The sequence below is a fragment of the Pinus tabuliformis genome, chromosome J (assembly GCF_031772625.1).
Source record: "Pinus tabuliformis cultivar Carrire ecotype Pingquan chromosome J, CPIR1, whole genome shotgun sequence".
Taxonomy (NCBI): Eukaryota; Viridiplantae; Streptophyta; class Pinopsida; order Pinales; family Pinaceae; genus Pinus; species Pinus tabuliformis.
In genome coordinates, this window is record NC_142295.1 from 879,723,656 (window position 1) to 879,744,797 (window position 21,142).

A 21,142-nucleotide genomic window follows, 5' to 3' on the forward strand; every position below is an offset into this window, starting at 1 on the left:
TCATACAACCTCTAGATCCATACTAGGGTTTGACATTTACAAAACCTGTAGATGATCGAGAAGAACCTAATATTTTGGATCAAATTTATCAACTCACTTTAGGGAAAGAGAAGATTTTATCAATCCTATGATAGATGGGTCTATTAGATGGAGGAGTATTCAAAGCACATAAGTTGGTTTGGACATTTCATTGGATGACTGGCAACATGGAGATCATGAGTTTCACTCTAGATGGTGTGTAATTGTTCATTGTGCCTACTGGATTGGCATTGAGGTATGAGACTTTCCTACCTTTAATGGTATAGATTTTGCTTTTAATTTCATTAATGAATTTGATTCAAAAATTGAAGAGACACAAGCGGTACCCTTGACGGACGTTTCCCTTCAAGCAATACCAGCGAGGTGGAAGGGAGCTCATCGTACTCATTTCCAAGATTGGGAGTCAGTTAAGTCTACTTTTTTATGTCGCTTTGGTGCCCCAAAGAATTATTCATCTAGAATCACTATATATGAAGGATACGCTAGTCCACAAAAACATATTCAGACTTGTAGAGCTAAGTGGAGTGAAGTAGGAATTCTGGTAGAGATGTGGGTACATGTTTTCATACATACTTTGGGAACATTTCCACAATCTTGGTACTTGAAGGAGGAAATGAAAAGGAAAATAGTTGAGTGGGAACCAGTGATAGCTTAGCTTTCCAGTGACTTCTCCTTTTAAGACGAGGATGAAAATATTACAGGAAATCATGTTAAGGAAAATAATGATCATGATATCTTTCAGATTATATATGAATCAAGGTTTCATGAAGCTATTGCCTATGGCAAGGTTAATTGGGACCCTGACAATGATTATTTGGAAGATTTGAGGCATTTGAATTTGAAAGAGTTTGAAGGGGATTGAAATATAAAGGATTATCCTATAACAAATGCCCCACATTCGATGCCATTGAAGTTGCTAAAACATAATATTTTCACTGAAGAATGTTAATTTTTGGCAGCTTAGGGACAAATTCCCTCCTTTGGACAATATTCCTCATCAAGGAAGACCCTGCTAGCCCTTAGAATAATTTATTTTGTTAAGTAAAACTATATTTTAATATGGAAACCCACATGTGCATAAAAAAGACAGTTTGACCCAAAAGGTCATCTGACACCCTTCAATGGCTATAAATACAAGTCAAGTGACCCTCATTTGTAGATCATCAAGAATTATTCTTTTCTCTTCTTTGGTTTTAGTTCACATAGGTCTTAAATTAGTTCATGGAATTTCATTCACACAAGTCCGAAATTGCAAGGTTCGAAGCTTGCACGTGTGATTAAGGTTTTTAGTTCACAACCACAGGGATGCCACAGGATATTTTTGGTTGCAACCATATGTATGCAGGCCTATCCATGTGACTGGAATGTTTCAGCTTCACACAATCTCACTCTCCATGCAGTTGGAAATTAGGGTTTCATTTGATCATTTGACCACGGATTTGATTGGTTGACCGCATGCGTTGACAGTTGACTGCGGCCTTTTGAATCATGATTTTGTCTAGTATTAATGTTGGGTTCATCTCTAGGATATGGTTTGGTTATTTTTGCTAAATAGTTTTGTGAATGAAGAGATGGATTATTGTACTCTCATTATTGAACATTTTATGACAATCTAATAAGAGGAATAATTTGAAAGGGTTTTCCCCCTTGTGGGATTTTTCCCTGGTCTCCAACCAATCCTAGTGTCTCTATGTGTGAATTATTTTCTTCTATAGTTCCTTTATGTTACACTGCATTTATGATGTTTTTATTGTTCTTTCTGTATAATTAGATATGTTGTTAATGATGTTATGATGATGTGGGGTGAATTGAATATGAAAATGATGAAATGCAATTATGTAAACCAAACAAAAATATAGCCCCAAGAAAAATTAACATGGTATCATGGTTGGGTTGAAGAAAGTCATTAAAGATCACCCTTGTGAAGAAATCATTGATGGAAGCAAGAGAAGATGGAGGATACCTAAAAGAATGCTAGGGTTTGAAGGAAACCCTAGACAATCTAGTTATTAAGATTTGATGGATATTATTAGGTTAGGGTTTTGAAGAACCCTATAATATGATAAAGGCTTTAGTTTTGTAGTCTGAGCATGATCAATGAGATGTTTTTCTAACACTTCTGACAATTTCAGTGGGCTAGTCTCAATTAGGCCTGGTTGCTGATGAAGTCAATGGAAACATTGAACGAAACATAGTTACATGGATAATGGAAAGTATTAACTCTTAGAGGATGGTTCAAGAGGGAGACGATCACTTTTTCATCAAAGACAAGTGCCTTTTATGTTTATGTTATTTCTTTGGGATACCATACTTATTTTTTTTATTATTGTTTGGCCTTCCTACATATTTGAGTATTTATAACCTCTAGATGAGATGTGATAAGCAGATACTTCTTGAGGATCATCTAAGTTGCAAGAAAAGAAAGATAGTGCAAGAAGTGAAGAACTAGTGCTATAAAAGGAAAGAAGTACATGAGGAAAGTTTTGAAAGTTTCCAAAGTAGCATCTAAAAATTACAATATGCAAGTACTACAAATGGAAATAACAAATAAGAGCTATAAATTATTGTAACATCCTCCTCCCACACTTACCCAAGCTAAACAGTCCACCAGGATAAATATGTGATGAAGAGTTACTATGATATGATTCAACTCCCCAAGTACAGTTAAGGAAGTGGAATTGACAAACCAAAACCAAAATGGCCTTCCTTAGGAGCTACAGGACCCCTAAGGGCTAACCAACCACTCCAGGTGCCTAACCCCTGAGTTAACTTGCCTTTTAACTAAACTAGAGCCACAATCACTCCCATGAAAATCCCTCTATGTGATTGTAACCTTCCAGTCGCTCCCACAATAAGGCCTCCATGTGACTGCATTATTTTTCAGATAGTTATGTGCCAACAACCTTGAACTTTGAGCTACTTTTTCAGGGATAGGGCTTAGGAATTTTCCCATGACTTGATGAAATTCTCAGAAATGATAAGTAACAAGAGAAAAGGCCTCTAATGTAAAAATTGAACAAGGACCTGACCTGACTCATCCTAACCATGATAGACATTTTGTTAAACACATCATGAACATGTAATGTGCAGGTCATAAAAAGACATCTGAACATAGGGATCTAACACTTATATCTGATTCATGAAGAAGGTCTAATGCCCTCTCACATTAGTTGCATTATCATCTATTAGGTCATTCATTCATTAACATTTCATCTACTAACCAAAAATGATGAGAGCGATAACTCATGACTGTCATAAAACCATACTTGTAACCAACATATAACTAGATAAATTAGAACAATAGAAAAACCATCATACTCACATAATAACAAGTACATTTACCCATAGAGCATAAGAGCAAAGGAGATCTTATTAACATATGAAAAATCCAACTAAGTCAGGGACTTCCACATACCACTTGGCTATAGATTGGGCTGAACTAAATATTTCTTTCATCCAATCACCATTGCACCATATTCCAAGCATGAATATGGGATCTCATGGAATAAACCAAGAAAACCAAACTAGGGATTCCATAGGCCAAACCACCTCAAACCTCAATCAGTGATTCCACCTCACGGTCGAACATCACTAACCATCACCAGATCAATCTCTATCCAAGTTTTCCAGGGCTCCAAAGAATTTGTTCCAACTTGGCTTCTAGGACTCGTAATTCAACCCACAGTTGTCGCCATGCTCCAGAGAATTTTTCCAACCAAGGCTTCTAAGAATAGCAACTCAACCCACGAAAGGCTCCAAAGCATTTCTCCAACCAAGGTTTCCAAGACTAGTAACTCAACCCAAGTTGTTACAGGGCTTCTAGAGTGTTTGTCCAACCAAGGATCCAGAAACTAATAACTCAACCCACAACCATTAGGAACATGAGAACCAACCAAAAAATAAAAGGGTAAAACCTAGAACACCATGCCTATCAAGGAAATGGAAATTCTAGGAAAAACCACTATCAATCTAGGGAATCCTCCATGCCAATGAAAAATCATAACCAAATAACCACATGCATATACCATGCATGCCATAACTAGCAAGGGAATTGTTAGGCCCCTATAATACTAGTGATTCCCCCATTACTATTGTCATTGTATCCCTTATTGTTATTACTGTGCCCCTATTGTTCCCATATTGTTATTAGAATGCCCCATAGAAACCCACTATTGTTATTTTTGTGCCCTTATGTTATTACTGTTATGTCAGCTTGATTATATTGTGACCCCTTAGACTCCTATATATAGAAGGGAGGTTTAGTCATTTGTATCATCCAATAATTGTTCATTTGTGTAATTTAAAGGAGGTTTCCCCCTCGAAGAGACTGAATTCTAAGGCGTTGTTCTATCTTTTCTATATTTTTGTGAGCTGGTTTCCTAACATTTGGTATCAAAGCTTTGGATTCTAGGATTTCGCTGCTCCAAACAGATCATTGTGGCATTTTTGCTATAACTTTTTTTCTGCGATGTTTCATAAGCTAAAAGAAAAACCATTTGAGATGAAATCGTTTTGAACTTTGGATCTAAATTTCAGAGCTTATCTCACTATATTTGCGGAGATATGATCTGAGGAATTTATGGTTTTTGTAGACTCCCGAATTACATTCCAAATAGGTGACCTGGGGAAAATCGTCATAACTTTTGTTTTGAGCATCAGATTGAAATTTCGTCAGACGTTTTAGAAAGAGGACGGCCTGTAGTTTCTTATGTATCAGTTTTAGGTACTAAGGTCGAAACAGTGACACGTGGCATGTCGTACAAGTTCAATCTACTAAACTAGTCTATAATCAGGTCACCATGGGAGATTTGGCATAACTCTTCCTTGGAGAATCCAATATTGATTAGACTTGTGGGGTTAGAAAGTGGAATCAAAGGGATTTTACAGGATTAGATTTTAGATATTCGAGGTCCACAGTTAGAGAGATACAACAAATTCAATATTGAGCTCTTACAAAGTGAAAAAAAGGTGTGTAGTTTTTTTTTAATTTTGCATAAGATTGGTTTGAAAAATTAGTTTGAAGGAATTCAAAGGGAATAGTGAAGAATTATTAGCATTGATTAATGCCCAGAAGAAAAAAAATGGAAACACCTAGTAAGCAACCTGAAAGCTCTAGCATGACTCGTGAAGAAGAGGAAGAAATACAACATAATATATCAAAATTACAAGACCAAGTACAACAAATTTCACTCTCACTAAAGGTAAATGAAGCCAAGATGAATGGCATGGAAGCTAATATGAATGACATGCAAGTTAAGATGGATGGCATGGAAGCTAAGATGAATGGCATGGATGATAAGATGGAAGAATTGACGATAAATTTGAATAAGTTGCTACAAGAAATGGTCACTAATGGTGAAAGGGTAGTAAAGGATACCTACAAGAAAACCAGTTGTAGTTGATGATCCTGTTGTCCTCTTGCGCTTTACTTGTTTTCCTTGTCCTTCCTGATCGAAATCCCAAGTATGCCACAATGCTCCAAAAGTGCTTCAAGAAAATTGTAAGTGTCCAAGAGTATGAGAGAGAATAGAATAAGAGTACCAAAGACTGAACTAACAAAAGCTATGAATTGATCCTCAAAATCCTTTTTATCATTGAGGCCTATATTTTCTTTGTTTTCCATTATTTTCCTTCATTTTCCTCCTCACATGTAACCTGTGACCTTTCACCTTCCTTTTCTCCTAATTTCCATTATTTTCATAAATAAATTGCCAATAAATGCTTCATGCCTTTCCAAATCCTTCTCCATTTTCCATAGCCATTAATTAATCACAAATGATCCATGTCACTATGTCTTTGCCCAAAACTCAACTTGGAATACATGTCCCATGACCTTGGTTATTATTTTTCCTTTATTAACTTTATGACATGGATTTTTAACTTGGGGATGTTACAAACCTCTCCCCCTTATTAGAACACTGTCCTTGGTGTTCAATGATACCTACAACCAGCAAGCCTGTTGAAACCAAACATATTACCCATGGAGCTTTATAACTTAGCTCATTGCAATATTTACAATGATCAATCTGCTGAAAAGAAAACCAACATGACAACATAACAACATGACACCCATACCTCTTATTGGAGCTTTATAACACAACTTGTTGCAGTATTTACAATGACAACCATATATAAATATGTACATATACCAAAATGACTTTGCCTCAATTGAAAAAAAAAATGAAGGATACATAGCCTGCATTCAATCAACCATCTCCCATGTAGCTTCATCGAGTCCAAAGTGCTTCCACTACACTTTAACCTGCTTGATTGCTCAGCTCCAGAGCATGAGCATATTTCTCTATAAAATGCACTAAGGTTATGGTTGGAATTCTCCTTCTAGTTCCACCTGCAATACAGACTAGTAAATCACATGATCAACATCCTACACATATGTCTTAAGTAACGAAACATGCAAAAAATCATGGACTTTGACTGTTAGAGGCAGTGCAAGTTTGTAGGACACTGGTGCAATCCTCTCAAGGATCTATAAAGGCACACAATACCGAGGTGACAACTTCGAACATGAGCCAATCCCCAAGGATCTCTTCTTAGGCTTGATGCACAAATACACATGTTCCCCAACCTGAAACTCCTTAGACACCCTGTGCTTGTTTGCATAAATTTTTTGCCTGTCCCGTGCTACCTGTTGAGTCCCATTTTTCTCAAGTTTTGATAGCCTCCTAAGACCTTGCTGCCCCCTTTTTGAACTCTTTTTGATTCCTAACTACTCTTATTTCGCCTATATTACCTAATTTTTGAACAAAAGGGTGTTGTGCGCTCACGGTATGAAAATTATCTTAAAAAGTATTATTTTACCGTGTTCTTAAGTGTTTCTTGAAGTTAATCGTTTCCTAATCGAATTATCAAGTTTGGATGATCGAGATCTTATAAACATTAGTCATGATGTGAAGCAGCTCTATGATTTCCTATAGACAATCATGGTTGTCGATTTCTTGCATATGCAGATTTCTTGTAACCGCCCATATATCCTGCAGCAGAATCGGTGGTTGGATATGTTCCACTCAGTTTCAAGAAAAATGGGAATATGGGTTTTATGAGGAAATCCACCTACATGGACGTTGTCCTATTGGTTGCCTTGAATTCATCATTGAAACCATCCATATCTTCAGTCCTCATCTCGATGGTCATATTGGGAAAAAGCTCTAGCGACGTAACAAAATTTGTTTGATCCATGCTTTTAGTCATGGATCAAACTCAGCAAAGCTATTTTGTCATTTTGTTTAGTCATTGATAGAAATTAATTACAACATAGTAGTTTTCCTAATTCAAGCAGACATATGTGTTGTTGGGAAAAGTATCCAATACGGAATGACCCTATCCCACTCTAAGGGTGATAGTACCTCAACAACAACCGAATGCAAAACTATTCAAGATTACTTCTTTATGAGATGTAAGAGAGGGGAGAAAGAGATCCACTAACCATTGTCTTCCGCTAATGTTTGATCCAATCTTCTCTCCTTGCTGCTTGCTCCCAGCTCCTTGCTCTTTCACTGGCCCAGCTACACAAAGATCCTGCAAAAGCACAAGAAAGGGAAACTACAAGAAGCATACATCCATAATTGATTCAAGGATTAGAATAAATCAAATATACAAGCATCAATACGCCACAGAGACACATGCATATAGAAGAACCTCAAATGCTTTATTAATGGAAGAAGTAAAGTTCTGAGAGTGTTCCAACCATAAGAGGCCCAATCCAGCAACACCTCCCAGCAGAAAGAAATCTCCTCTTCACCTCCTTCAAAGCAATCACCCAATAGTTCTATACTCAAACCAACAACACTTCCTTACATTCACAAGATTCCAGCCTCCTTAGACCTCATGAGAGAGCTCTATATATAGGAGATTTGGAGAAAGGATGGGTCAGCTTGAGTTTGGCATGAAGCTGACTAGTGTCCTCTCCCACTTCAGTTCTTGAGTCCACTTGGAGTTTCCTGCTTCCACTTGGAGATCTAGATCCTCTTACTCATCACAAGGTGAATTCCCTGATCCAAGTGTCATTTTGGAAGCTTCCTGGGCATTTGACACCTTGCAGAATGACTGTGCCACTTGGCCAATCTCGCCCAGCGCAGGTAGCCTTCATTAGATTTGACATTCAGCGCAGGTACAGAGTGGAGCAGTTGACATTCAGCACAGATGCTCAGTGGAGCAGCTGACATGATCCAGAATTAGCTTGTTTTTGAGTGTTTTCAGGTGGAGAACTGATTTTCAGTGCTGTGGTTTGCTGACCTTGTTCCTCTAGGGGTAGGAACAACATGTTTAGGGACTTTGGATCCTTCAGATTATTGACATTTCATGCTTCATGCTGTAAGGCACAAAAATGTCTATAACAGTTGCCCCCTAAAGTATGAGGTCGTTTATCAGGTGAAATGCTTTATCAGGAGGATCCAAAGTTCATTCAATCGCTGAGAGGTGCCCTGTAATAAAATACAATACAATACATTATTTTTCATTCTGCTTTCATGATCTAGCTGAGGCGGGCATTCCCATGCTCAGCTTTATAAATTCATTTTGGTACATAGAACAGACGATTGTCTGATGGTAGACTGATAATTCTCTGCTGAAATTATCATCCTTTGAGTAGGATGATCATCTGCTGCAATGATGTACATAACAAATGTCTTTATATCCTGAATATATATATCGCAGCCCGGATGGATGAAACTAGATCCGGGGTCTTCAAACTCGTTCGATCTTCACTCTAAGTACAAGTCGATCCATGTGAGAATTGCGCTGAAGTCGAACATGGAAAGACATCGCTTGATTACCGGTCAATAATGTAAATCGTTAACAAGCGCGAGAGGAATCACCAATAATGAAAATGATCCTCAAGGTACTGCAGTACAATTCACGTGGTGTGAATAAAGGACTTGGCGTCGAACACCACGCAAAATCTTCTGGTCGAAGGTCATTGATGTATACCTGTCGCCGGAAGTGAGAAACTTGCCATTGAGGCATGCAAGCTTCAAAGTACTGAGGGGGTTGTTCCTAGATCAACTTCTTGGATAATGAGCTGAAGTCGACAAGAAGCGATCCGTCAAAGGAGGGCCTTAATGAATCCCACATCAGTGACACGGAACGGAGCTAATGATTTTAGTGGAGGTGAAAACAATCTGTGAAATATGATTCAGGGTGGCGATCATGGGTGGATGAAGGATAATGTATGGCAGTGGATGGGACACGGTTGACTCTTTCTGAACACATCTCTTGAACATATAACGACACTGATGTGATGGATCGGTAGCATTACCCCAAATGTGGATGGTTTGGCGAGGACCATGGAGATGAGACCGGTGAATGAAACAACCCAACCCGATGTGATACGGAGGACAAAGTGTCATGTTCAAGAGCGACTTGCTACCATTAAAGCTTTGAGGTTCTCCCAATTTTTCCCCAGTCATTTCTGACCAGTACCTCTTTATTTTTGTCAAGCTTGAGGAGGATAACATATGCTTGTTCTATAACCTGCCCTTCGGGCAAGCCCATCGCTATGTTTTAACGAGCTTAGCGATAGGGAAACTCGTTCTCGTCTAAAGACAAGTTTGTCGCTATTTAATCATTTTAACGAGTCTAACGACAAGGAAAACTCGGTCCTTTTCATTTTTAGAGAGTCTGAAAAGGTACAGAAAGTTAACTCCAAAATTCCTTTTTCGTCATCTAATCCCTTAAGTCCAAAAAATTATAAAACAATACAGAAGGGATGAGTTTTCGATAACTTTAACGAGCCGAATAAAACAAGCGCTCGACCTTTTTGTGCAATAATCCCTCAGGTCCAAAAAGATTAAAATCTAGAGGAGGGATAGCTCTTCCGGTCATTTTAACGAGCTGGAAGGCCAAAACTCGGCAAACTTTTCATATTTTACGAGTCAGATGGAAAGAGCTCAAAGAAGACTCGTCTTTTGAGGAACGAGTGATAAACAGGGATAGCAGCAGATTCCAGGTACAGGTTGGAATTTTCCAATCACGGCAGTGTCACAAGGATGGCTAAGTGAAATCACTTTTCGCAGCTGTTCCTCAAAATGGGTAAACAATCATATGAAGGTGAACGATTGGCCAAATGAAATGGAGGTGGCGGGTGTAAACACGACCAAGGCTTTTTATGGCTAATAAATTTACGATCACAGTGGTTATTTACCGAGATGGGTTCATTTTTTAATGAGCTTGAATGCGCCAAAACACTGCTCAATGCTTATGTTTATTTTTTAACGAGCATGAATTCCGAGTTAAAACTGCTCGGATCTCGCTTTTCTATTTTTTAACGAGCATAAATTCCGCGGTAAAACTGCTCGAATATACCAGTCATAAGATAAGAATGTCTCCTGTGAGATAGCTATTTTTTATGGAGCTTTATCTCACGAAGCTATGCTCCTAATTTGGCAAATTTTGACCTTTGCCCCACATCCTTTCTTTATGCAAGTTGGGAAACGACTAATCCAAAAAACAGATAAATAACCGCTCTTTGCTTGCACTCCAAAAGGTTCGCATGCCCCCAGGTATAAAGTACAATTTCAAGGCTGCCCCTACTTATCCGATAAAACATTTGTTTTAAAGGGTGAGGCTTGCCTCTTTCTGGTTACCCAAAGATGGTTCTATTTGCTGCCGCAAATCAATCTCTTTCTTCGGCAATGTCTACCGAAATAGACAAAGGTGGGTGAAAAACAGATTATTTCACTCACATAACTTTGACAAAAGAATCTTGTTCTAGAACAACCCCTCTTCCTAGACGGACGGGGTACGGACTAGTCATATTCTTTCGCGGAAATCTACTTTATACCCAAGGTTTTCTTTGCCCAAAGCAGACCAGGATGCATGCCCCCTGGGTTCCAGTCCCATCTTTCCGAATCACTCGCACTCATCGGGAAGGAGGACTGGGGGTGGAGACATTTCTTGGGTGAATAGACCATTGAGGGTTGGTATGTGACTATTTGCGATGCGTGATCCCGGAAATGAAAGTTGGTCTACGAGCTTGACCATTCTTCCTTCGTGTGGAAAACACATTACTCTAAAGAGTGAGGAGACTATAGCTCCTATGCAATATATATAGTCTTGTCCAAGGAGTAGGTTATAATCCAAGGGTCCTTGAACAACCATCACGTTCATTTGAACGGTCTTCCCTTTCAATGTAACAAGTACATTGGGGAGGATCCCTAATGGTCGACTGGTTCCTTTATCAAAACCCGAGAGATTTCTTATCTCAGGCAAAAGCTCTAGGGAACCCAGCGCTTTCCAAGCAATAGAGGAAAGGATACTCACAGATGCCCCTTCATCAATGATAGTTCCAGCTATTACCATCCTGTAAATTTGGACTATGATTCTGAATGGTATACTGGCTGGTAACCGGGGTCTGCCTAGTTGGTTCCAATCAAAGGACACAACCAGGTTGCTTGGTGGTGGGACCGAATACACGGCCGGATATGACCTTGACGATGTTCCTTCCTGCGATAAAGGAATGGGCGCATTGCCCTGATGCTCATCAGAGTCGGTGTTGATGAAAAGAATCTGGATGGTGTCATCCTTTATTCTCTTCAGTGAGGGTGTCATTCGAAGATGAATCTTCAGTGACGATGTCATTTGAGGATGAAACCTCTGAAGGAAGAACCGGGTCAACTGCCGTATCGACCTTTAGACTTTCGTCTGGTCTGGGTTCAGTAGGTTCATTTTCAATGACTGACGTTTCAGCTGACCACTTGAGCGGGCCAGCTGTATTTTCAACCAACGAAGGACTTGGCACGAGTTTTTTGTATCCAGGAGGAAGTCCCAACGGTGAAACCGGGTGATCTTCCAAAACTCTCTTCGCTTCGTCTAAGAAGGGACAACGGTGGATGGCGTGATCGCCTTCACACAGTCTGCAGGGGGATCTTGCTCCCCCTCTTTGTCTTGAACCTTCACTTTCGCTGGTTGACGGTAAGCAATCAACATGGCTATCAGAGGTTGATGCTCCCGAATTGTGCAGACGAGGGGACCAGTCCCTTAGTATCCGGGGAATATAGGGACAATTTCTATGGAAGTGGTCTCCTCTACATATGACACATGGCGATTTAGGCTCGGTCTGTGCTGTGTGTGGATTTTTGTCAGATGTCTTTTGCTTGCCCCCAGGCGCCTTAGGCTCCTTCTTCTTCTTCTCCTTCTTCTTCTTCTCCTTCTTCTCCATGGGAGCTTGGCTTTTGCCGGCTCTACCTTGCGAAGATGAAGGATTGGAGGAAGAGTTATAAGAAGTAGAAGGCTGGTGGAAAGCTCTAGACTGATCTAACTGTTGACTCGACTGTTCAGGAACCATGGTGTTCTGAACTACATTGGTTGAGAATAGCCAAATAGGCAGGCCAATTGTCAGTCCTGGAAGCGACAATGTGGCCATGTGGGGTGCACCAACTTCTCCCCAAGAGGAGAATGGACTAGGATTTCCATCATGTCGAATTCCTTGGTTGGGGCGTTCCATGTTCTCAACCTAAGATCAACGCAGGAATAGGAGGTGATTATGTTCCGTTTAAAATAAATTTTATAACGACGCTTAGACACAACTTGCTTTTTCACTTTTTAAGAGTCGAGAAAAACCTAAAGATGACTCTAGTCTCCTTCGATGTTTTAACGAGCCCGAAGTGACAAATGCTCGGATGGACTTTTTCAGTTATAGAGTTTGAAAAAGGCCAAAAGAAACTGCTCTGGAGTTCTAGGCAGAGGGTGTGCCAAACTTTTCGCAAAACCACAGAATACGTTTTACGGTATGAGTGGTCGATCTTCGTGAATGTTGTGTTCACTGCATTGCGATCAGTAGGGCGGCCGACACGGTTTCCTATTGGATAAAGGCTTTATTCTTATAGGGGTCTCCCAATATATACGCGACGGTACGTGGGAGCACAAGTCCGTATTGATACTTATCGCTTCACCGTGGAGGAATCACCCAACCACTCAACGCTAAGATATCACGTTTAACGACGCCGGAACACGTCTCTAGCTTAGACCTCTATGTGTTTGCGTTATGTTTCAATGCGTTGTTATGTAAATTCAATTTATTTTAAGGTTGATCTTGTTTAGCAGTTTGCCTTTATGGATCACCACGAGATGTATGGTAACACTCCTAAATGCAGTCTAAGATGATAAGCAAGCTTTTCAATCTTTCAACTTTGAAAATCTTAACTACTGAGGGAAAAGAAAGATAACATCTTTTCACATAGATCATAGAGCACACACTAATGCACTTTTTCCTAAATCAACATGCAAGCTGTCATAATGCACATGCACAATGCAAGTATTTCTTTTCTCTTTCTTAATGTTGGCGTAATGCAAGAAGAAAGCTGTTGTATAACTTTGAATTCAATTTCAAGTGAAAGCAAACAAGTTCGTCCAAAATCAAAAGACACCTTAAGATTTACTTGTTTCGACACTAGAAATATATAAACTCAAACCAAATGACGAAAGCAAAAGCTCAATCAGCTATGAATAGTAAACAAACTAACTCTTAAGATCAAAACGACACTTTATCACAGGTCTAGATCTAAGAGGTCACAACAAGACTAGTTCACTTTCGTTATGGGAAACTGTAAATGATATAAGAAATACACAAAGAACAAACACAGTTTCTTTATACAACCGAGGCGGAATAGTGGCAAGGAAAGTTGGTTTCAGATAGGCACATTGACTGGTAACAGGCAGCAAAACAAGAGTGAAAACAGGGCAAGAAACAGCAGGAAACCCCAGTAGCACAAAGCAAGACTGGTCCAGCGCAGGTGGGACACTGTCTGTTTGACCTTCAGCGCAGGTAGCCCCTTCGGGAACTGCGCTGAAATGCAGACAGCCTTTGTACAGCCTGCACTGAAGAACGAAACTTTCGTTTCTCTTGGTTTCCGGGTCACAGATTGCTCAAAAATTCACAGTTTTTGCTCAAATCAGAAGCTATCAGTCAAGGACACACTAAGGGATGACAAGGAGGATGAAAAGCTATCACTAAGAGTTTATTAGAGTCCTTGTGGATCAGCTCTTCAAATCATAAACTTGCCCAGAAACTGAGCTAGAGTAGCTGCCCTCTACTTTGTATTTGAAGGATCCAAATACAGTTCGATTCGGTACTCCCTTTGTTTATGAAATGAATAGCAAAAACACAAACAAACAACAAGATACGATCCCCAGTGGAGTCGCCAATTTGTTGTTGGGAAAAGTATCCAATACGGAATGACCCTATCCCACTCTAAGGGTGATAGTACCTCAACAACAACCGAATGCAAAACTATTCAAGATTACTTCTTTATGAGATGTAAGAGAGGGGAGAAAGAGATCCACTAACCGTTGTCTTCCGCTAATGTTTGATCCAATCTTCTCTCCTTGCTGCTTGCTCCCAGCTCCTTGCTCTTTCACTGGCCCAGCTACACAAAGATCCTGCAAAAGCACAAGAAAGGGAAACTACAAGAAGCATACATCCATAATTGATTCAAGGATTAGAATAAATCAAATATACAAGCATCAATACGCCACAGAGACACATGCATATAGAAGAACCTCAAATGCTTTATTAATGGAAGAAGTAAAGTTCTGAGAGTGTTCCAACCATAAGAGGCCCAATCCAGCAACACCTCCCAGCAGAAAGAAATCTCCTCTTCACCTCCTTCAAAGCAATCACCCAATAGTTCTATACTCAAACCAACAGCACTTCCTTACATTCACAAGATTCCAGCCTCCTTAGACCTCATGAGAGAGCTCTATATATAGGAGATTTGGAGAAAGGATGGGTCAGCTTGAGTTTGGCATGAAGCTGACTAGTGTCCTCTCCCACTTCAGTTATACTTCAGTTCTTGAGTCCACTTGGAGTTTCCTGCTTCCACTTGGAGATCTAGATCCTCTTACTCATCACAAGGCGAATTCCCTGATCCAAGTGTCATTTTGGAAGCTTCCTGGGCATTTGACACCTTGCAGAATGACTGTGCCACTTGGCCAATCTCGCCCAGCGCAGGTAGCCTTCATTAGATTTGACATTCAGCGCAGGTACAGAGTGGAGCAGTTGACATTCAGCGCAGATGCTCAATGGAGCAGCTGACATGATCCAGAATTAGCTTGTTTTTGAGTGTTTTCAGGTGGAGAACTGATTTTCAGTGCTGTGGTTTGCTGACCTTGTTCCTCTAGGGGTAGGAACAACATGTTTAGGGACTTTGGATCCCTCAGATTATTGACATTTCATGCTTCATGCTGTAAGGCACAAAAATGTCTATTACAATATGCCTTTGAACTTGTATAAATTTCATTATGTTTCATTTGTAAGGGGGCTGGTTGGTTGAACATATTAGACTTGTATATCTTTGTAATACTTTTCAGATTAATAGAAAGTTATATGTTCTATTGATCTCCTGGTGTAAACTCCTTTAACAGTAGAGGAGTTGTGATTAAGGGAGGGCCCCCTTTGATCACAACTCCATTAGTTGCAGTATTTGTATTTCTTTTTATTCGTTTTATGCATCAATAAGTTATTTGCACAACTAGTGTTTCTCTTTTCTGAATTTTAGCAGCATATGTAAAATGGTTGGATGAAGAAGTTTATTTGATAAATGCGTTTGGAATCATTTAATCAGGTTTTAGCTTCTTTATTTTTATGACTGTCTCTTTTGTCTTTTATCTTTTCTGATCAACATCAGTGATATCAAGAGATGTAGAGGGATGATTGGATCCACTCAATAGTCTTTGCTTCCAAGTGTTGATGCAGAATAGAGACATTAGAGATGTGTGTATGAATGTTTTAATTAGAAAGCACTTAAGGTATTAGCCTGCATATATTTTGTGTAGTATCTCATAAGATTACCTACCCTTGGTTGATAATTTATGTATGTCAAATTATAAGTCTATAATTTGCCCAAACACTACGTTTAGATTCTTCTTGATAACCTCAATTTCCTGTTCCATTTCTTCCAACATGTCTAGTCCAATCATCACCCTATTCATTGGATCGCTCCAAATAATAGGATTATTACAACTCCATCCATAGAGTGCCTCAAACAGACTCATCCTCAATGAATCCTGATAACCATTGTTGTAAGCAAACTGAACTAGTGGAATATACTCTTCCCACTTTCACTATTGATGCATCACATACATTCTCAACATGTCCTCCAAAATCCTGTTGACCCTCTCTGTCTGTCCATCTTTCTGTGGATGATAATCTATGTTGAAGGCCAAATTTGTACCCAACTTGCGAATAACTTTCTAGAACATAGAAGTGAACTGAGCGTCCCTATCTGACACAATCTTCTTTGGAACACCATGCAACCTCAATATATCTCTTATGAATACTTGTGATACATCGTTAGATGAATAAGTAGACTTTACAGGAATAAAGTGTGCTGCCTTAGTTAACCTTTCAACCACAACCATAATATAATCATGTTGTCTAGATGTCCTCAACAAACCTATAATGAAACCCATGGAAATGACCTCCCATTTCCACTGTGGAATCAAAGTTGGTTGTGGTAATCCACCTGGATTCTTGCACTCTTCTTTTACCTATTGACGATCCAAGCATCTCACAACAAACTCTTCCACCTCTTTCTTTAGATTTGGCCAGTAGTAAAAATTATTCACAATTGTCAATGTATTCTGATATCTTGGATGACTTGAATATGACTTAGCATGACATTCCCTTAATATAAGCTTCTTGAGTTCACTATTGTCTGACACATAGATCTTGTCCCTAAATCTGACCAAACCATTCGCTATGAGACAATAGTCCACATCCTAATCATTGGTATTCTGCTGTAACTTATGCCTAAGCTCCCTATACCTGTCATCTTGTTGTCCTTCCTACAAGATCTGATGCTTTAGATATGTCTCGTAAGAACTCATAGATGTTATATGATTTACTTGTACTATTCTACTAAGAGAATTTTCAACCTTGTTTTATTTTCCCTTGATGTACCTGATCTTGAAGTAAAACTCACTGATCGTGGCCAACCACCTAGCTTGCCTGGAATTTAAATTTTATTGATCAAACAAGTATCTCAATCCAATGTGATCACTCATCAATACAAACCACCTGCTAAGAAGATAGTTCCTCCACATCTTCAATGCATGAATGATCACTTCCAATGCAAGATCATGTGTCACATAGTTATGCTTGTTCTCATTCAATTTTCTTGATTTATAACATACTACCTATCCCTCCTGCATCAAAACCCCACCAAGTCCTCTCTTACAAGCATTTGTACACACCATGAATGCTTTGTTTGGATCTACGATCTCTAGAACTGGAGTTGTTGTCAACAATTGCTTCAACTGCTCAAAACTTGTAGCACATTCCTCTGTACATTCAAATTTATCACCTTTCCTTTGCAATGGTGTAATAGGATAAAAAACATGTGAGAAGTTCCTAATGAACTGCCTATAATAACCTACTAACCCCATGAATGATCCGACCTCATCCACTTTTGCAAGAGCTACCCATTCCATAATGGATTTTACCTTTTCTGGATCTACTGATATGCCTTCCTTGCAGACAACATGCCCAAAGTAGTGTACCTCTGTCTAAAAGAAACCGCATTTACTAAGATTGGAATACAACTGATGCTCTCTTAGAAATCTGGACATTGTTGCTAAGTGTTCGACATATTCCTCCTCATTCTTAGAATATATATATCATCAATGAATACAATAAAAATATTGTCTAGATAACGACATAATATACTATTCATCAAGCACATAAAATTAGCTAGAGCAATAGTCAAACAAAAAGGAACTACAAAAAACTCATAATGTCCATACCTAGTCCGGAAAGTGTTCTTGTATAACTCTTCTTTAATGCGTACATGATGGTATATTTATCTCAAATAAATATTCAAGAACACAGTTGCTCTATTCAACTAATAAAACAAGTCATAATCCTCAACAACAGATACATGTTCTTGATGGTAACCTTGTTCAAAATCTTGTAGTCAATGCACAGTCTAAGAGTACCATCCTTCTTCTTCACAAACAATATTGGTGCACCCCAAGGTGACACACTTGGCATGATCTATCCCTTGTTAAGCATTTCCTTCAACTGTAGCTTCAATTACACTAACTTTGGTGCACTCATCTTGTATGGTGCTTTCGATGCTGGTGCTACCACTGGTACCAACTCAATGAAAAGTCCACTTCTGTGTGAGGTGGTAAATCTAGAATCCATGTGGGAAATACATCTAGAAAATCCTATAGAACTAGGTACTTGTTCAAGATTTCTTCATTCTCAACATACTTACCTTATCACTAGAAATATGTACTGCAAATAATACACAACCTTTCCTATGATTGAACTTTTGTTGCATAGATGTAACTATTCTGACTGATGTTGCATTTTTCTTACCCTGCAATATTCTCTGTTCTCCATTGTCATCCCAAGCATTAAATAGACTTATCATAACAATATACCTTAGTCCTATGAATATACAACTATTCCATACCCAAAAACATAATGTGTGATCCCAACGGAAGTACATTCAAATGCACTGTTGTAGGCATACCATTCAACTCAAATGCACAAGCTCTTACCCAGTGATGAACTTGTTTCTTAGTACCTGTAGCGAACTGCACTAACCAAGGTTTTTCATCTACTTATTTATTCAAAACACATTTACCCACCAGGTTAGGATTAATATAACTATAAATAGATCCAGGGTTGATAAAAATAGAAACAACTTGATCACAAAGCTTACCGCCCATCTCGATAGTGGATGTCTGGCGATCTGCCTGCCTGTTATCTAATGTTGAATATATTTGAGGAATTATTTGTCCAACATCCCCAACTATCCCTGCCTCTTCAGCACTGTATATCTAAGGTCTATCATCCTAATGTTGTGGACAATATCCCTTGCGATGATCTTTGCCACAAGTCCAACACTATAAAGGCTTCTTGCCATCACCCTTGTTTTTCTCCTCAAACTGAAATCCCTGCCCTCTGTCAGATGCATGGAACTTATTAGGTGGTGGTACATTCTCTTTGTTACCTATGTCTTGAGGTCCTTTTCGCTTCTTATCCCATTTTCCTTTATTCTTCTCATTACCTTTCCATTGCTGCCTAGTCTCAGATCTGCACTTCAATTCCTCATAACAATGCTTTAGATTTCTGATGGATTCCTCTAGTGATCTAGGCTCATCAAACTCAATTTTATCCTTGAATGCTACCAACAACCCATTTATGAATCTCTAATCTTAGCTTTCTCCTCCTTAAGATAATGAACATACCTCAATCACCCCAAGAATCTTCTAGTGTACTCCTCATCGGTCATGGATCCCATCTTTAGCTCATAGAATTCTTTTGCCCTGTTATCATAGTATCTCTCCTATATATACTTCTTTATGAAAATTCTCTCAAAATCACACCAAGTCAACTCCTCTTCTTGAATTCCCTTGACATTCTTTACATCTTCCCACCAAATGTCTGCTTTACCTTTAAGACTGAACATAGTTATTCTGGCCTTCATGTTCTCTGAGTAATCATGAAATCTGAAGAACTTATTTATCCCAAGAAATCATGCTTCTAATTCTTGTAAATTTTCATTTCTCCATCAAATGTAGGTGTATTTTCTTTCTTGAACTCATCTGAAAAACATCCCTTTTCACTCCTCTTGTAAGGATGATAGTGATGATGACCATGGTGCCTGTCTAAACCAGAACTAGAGTAAATCCCATGTCCACTGCTTCATCTATTAGGTGTATCCAATAATATTCCATGTCAAATGGTATCGTCTCTATCCAACCTATGCCCACCATGAGACTTGCTACCATATGCTCCATTATTCATATCCTCCACCCCATAACTAATCTGTGGATATCCCTATCTATACAAGTATGACAAACTCTAAAGGATAACTGCATTGACCTCTGCTTGTTTCTTCTATGCCCTAGCAAGTCTCTCTCGTGACTGAATGATTCTATCATTATATGCTTTGCAACTCCTTATTTACGCTTTCAAACTTCTCAAACTATCTTCTATATGAGGGGAGTACTCATCACCATGTTTCTCATTTGATCTATAGGGAGAATCTCGTGAACTATAATCCACCATTTTTCTAGTCATATTTGATCTTCTTCTTCCTGCAAGTATATCATGTTAGCTAAACCAAAACATAAACATAACCAACATACCTCAGTATAGTTCAGGGGAGGATATCTCATTTGCAAGATCAACTAGATTAGCACAATACATGTATAAACATAATCATAGTAGTATATAGACATCATCTCAATCATCATCCTAGTTACCATGCATGATGCCACAAACTATAACACCAACTAGACATAATTCATGCACACCAACATATAGACATTGACATGCATAACCAATGCATATACAACCAACATGCATTCATGATCCAAGTGGATCTCTAAAAAGTATCAGTGGCATGGTAAAAAGGCTCAAAACCCAAAGTCGTATAATCTCGATAAACTTAGCATCAGATCAAATTTCTCGTCATCCTGATTCCAATGATGTGAACGAAACTCGAATCTGATCTCATATGAAGAAGTTAGAGCAAGTCAAAGTTTAGGTTTGACTTGGACAGATGGTAGGAGAAGAGGACATGGTAGAACTCTTAGTGAATGGGGAAGCGCCAAGTGGTAGGCCACCATTGGACCTGCAGTTTACAGATCGCAGAAGGAAGAGGTCCGCAGTTAAGTAAATTGGCCCCAGCACTACTGGGTTGAGATTTGCGATATTGCAATCACAAATTAGAGGTAGGTTGACTGTAAAGAATCAGCCCAGAGCAAAGTCAGAGTGCGATGCGATGATTGAAATCGCACATCACAAAGGGAAGGCATTACAGAATTGGCCCCCGGTAGTCAGGGTGGTGATTGCAATATCACAATCGCATATCGCACATACCGCATTCATAAACGATAAGACACCCTTGGCTCTGCCGATTGCGATTTGCGATGATTCTATCGGATCCGATATATATTATGTATTTCAGTTGATAATTTATGTTGGGTCCACCTGTTATCCCAGATCACTCATCATTTTATCGCCTTTCGTTCATCACTTAATGTAAAGGCACGGGTCTATCCGCCGATTTAAACGTTGATTCTTTGTGTTAAAGCCATCGGGTTAAGGTAATGTGTGGTTAAGAGGTTA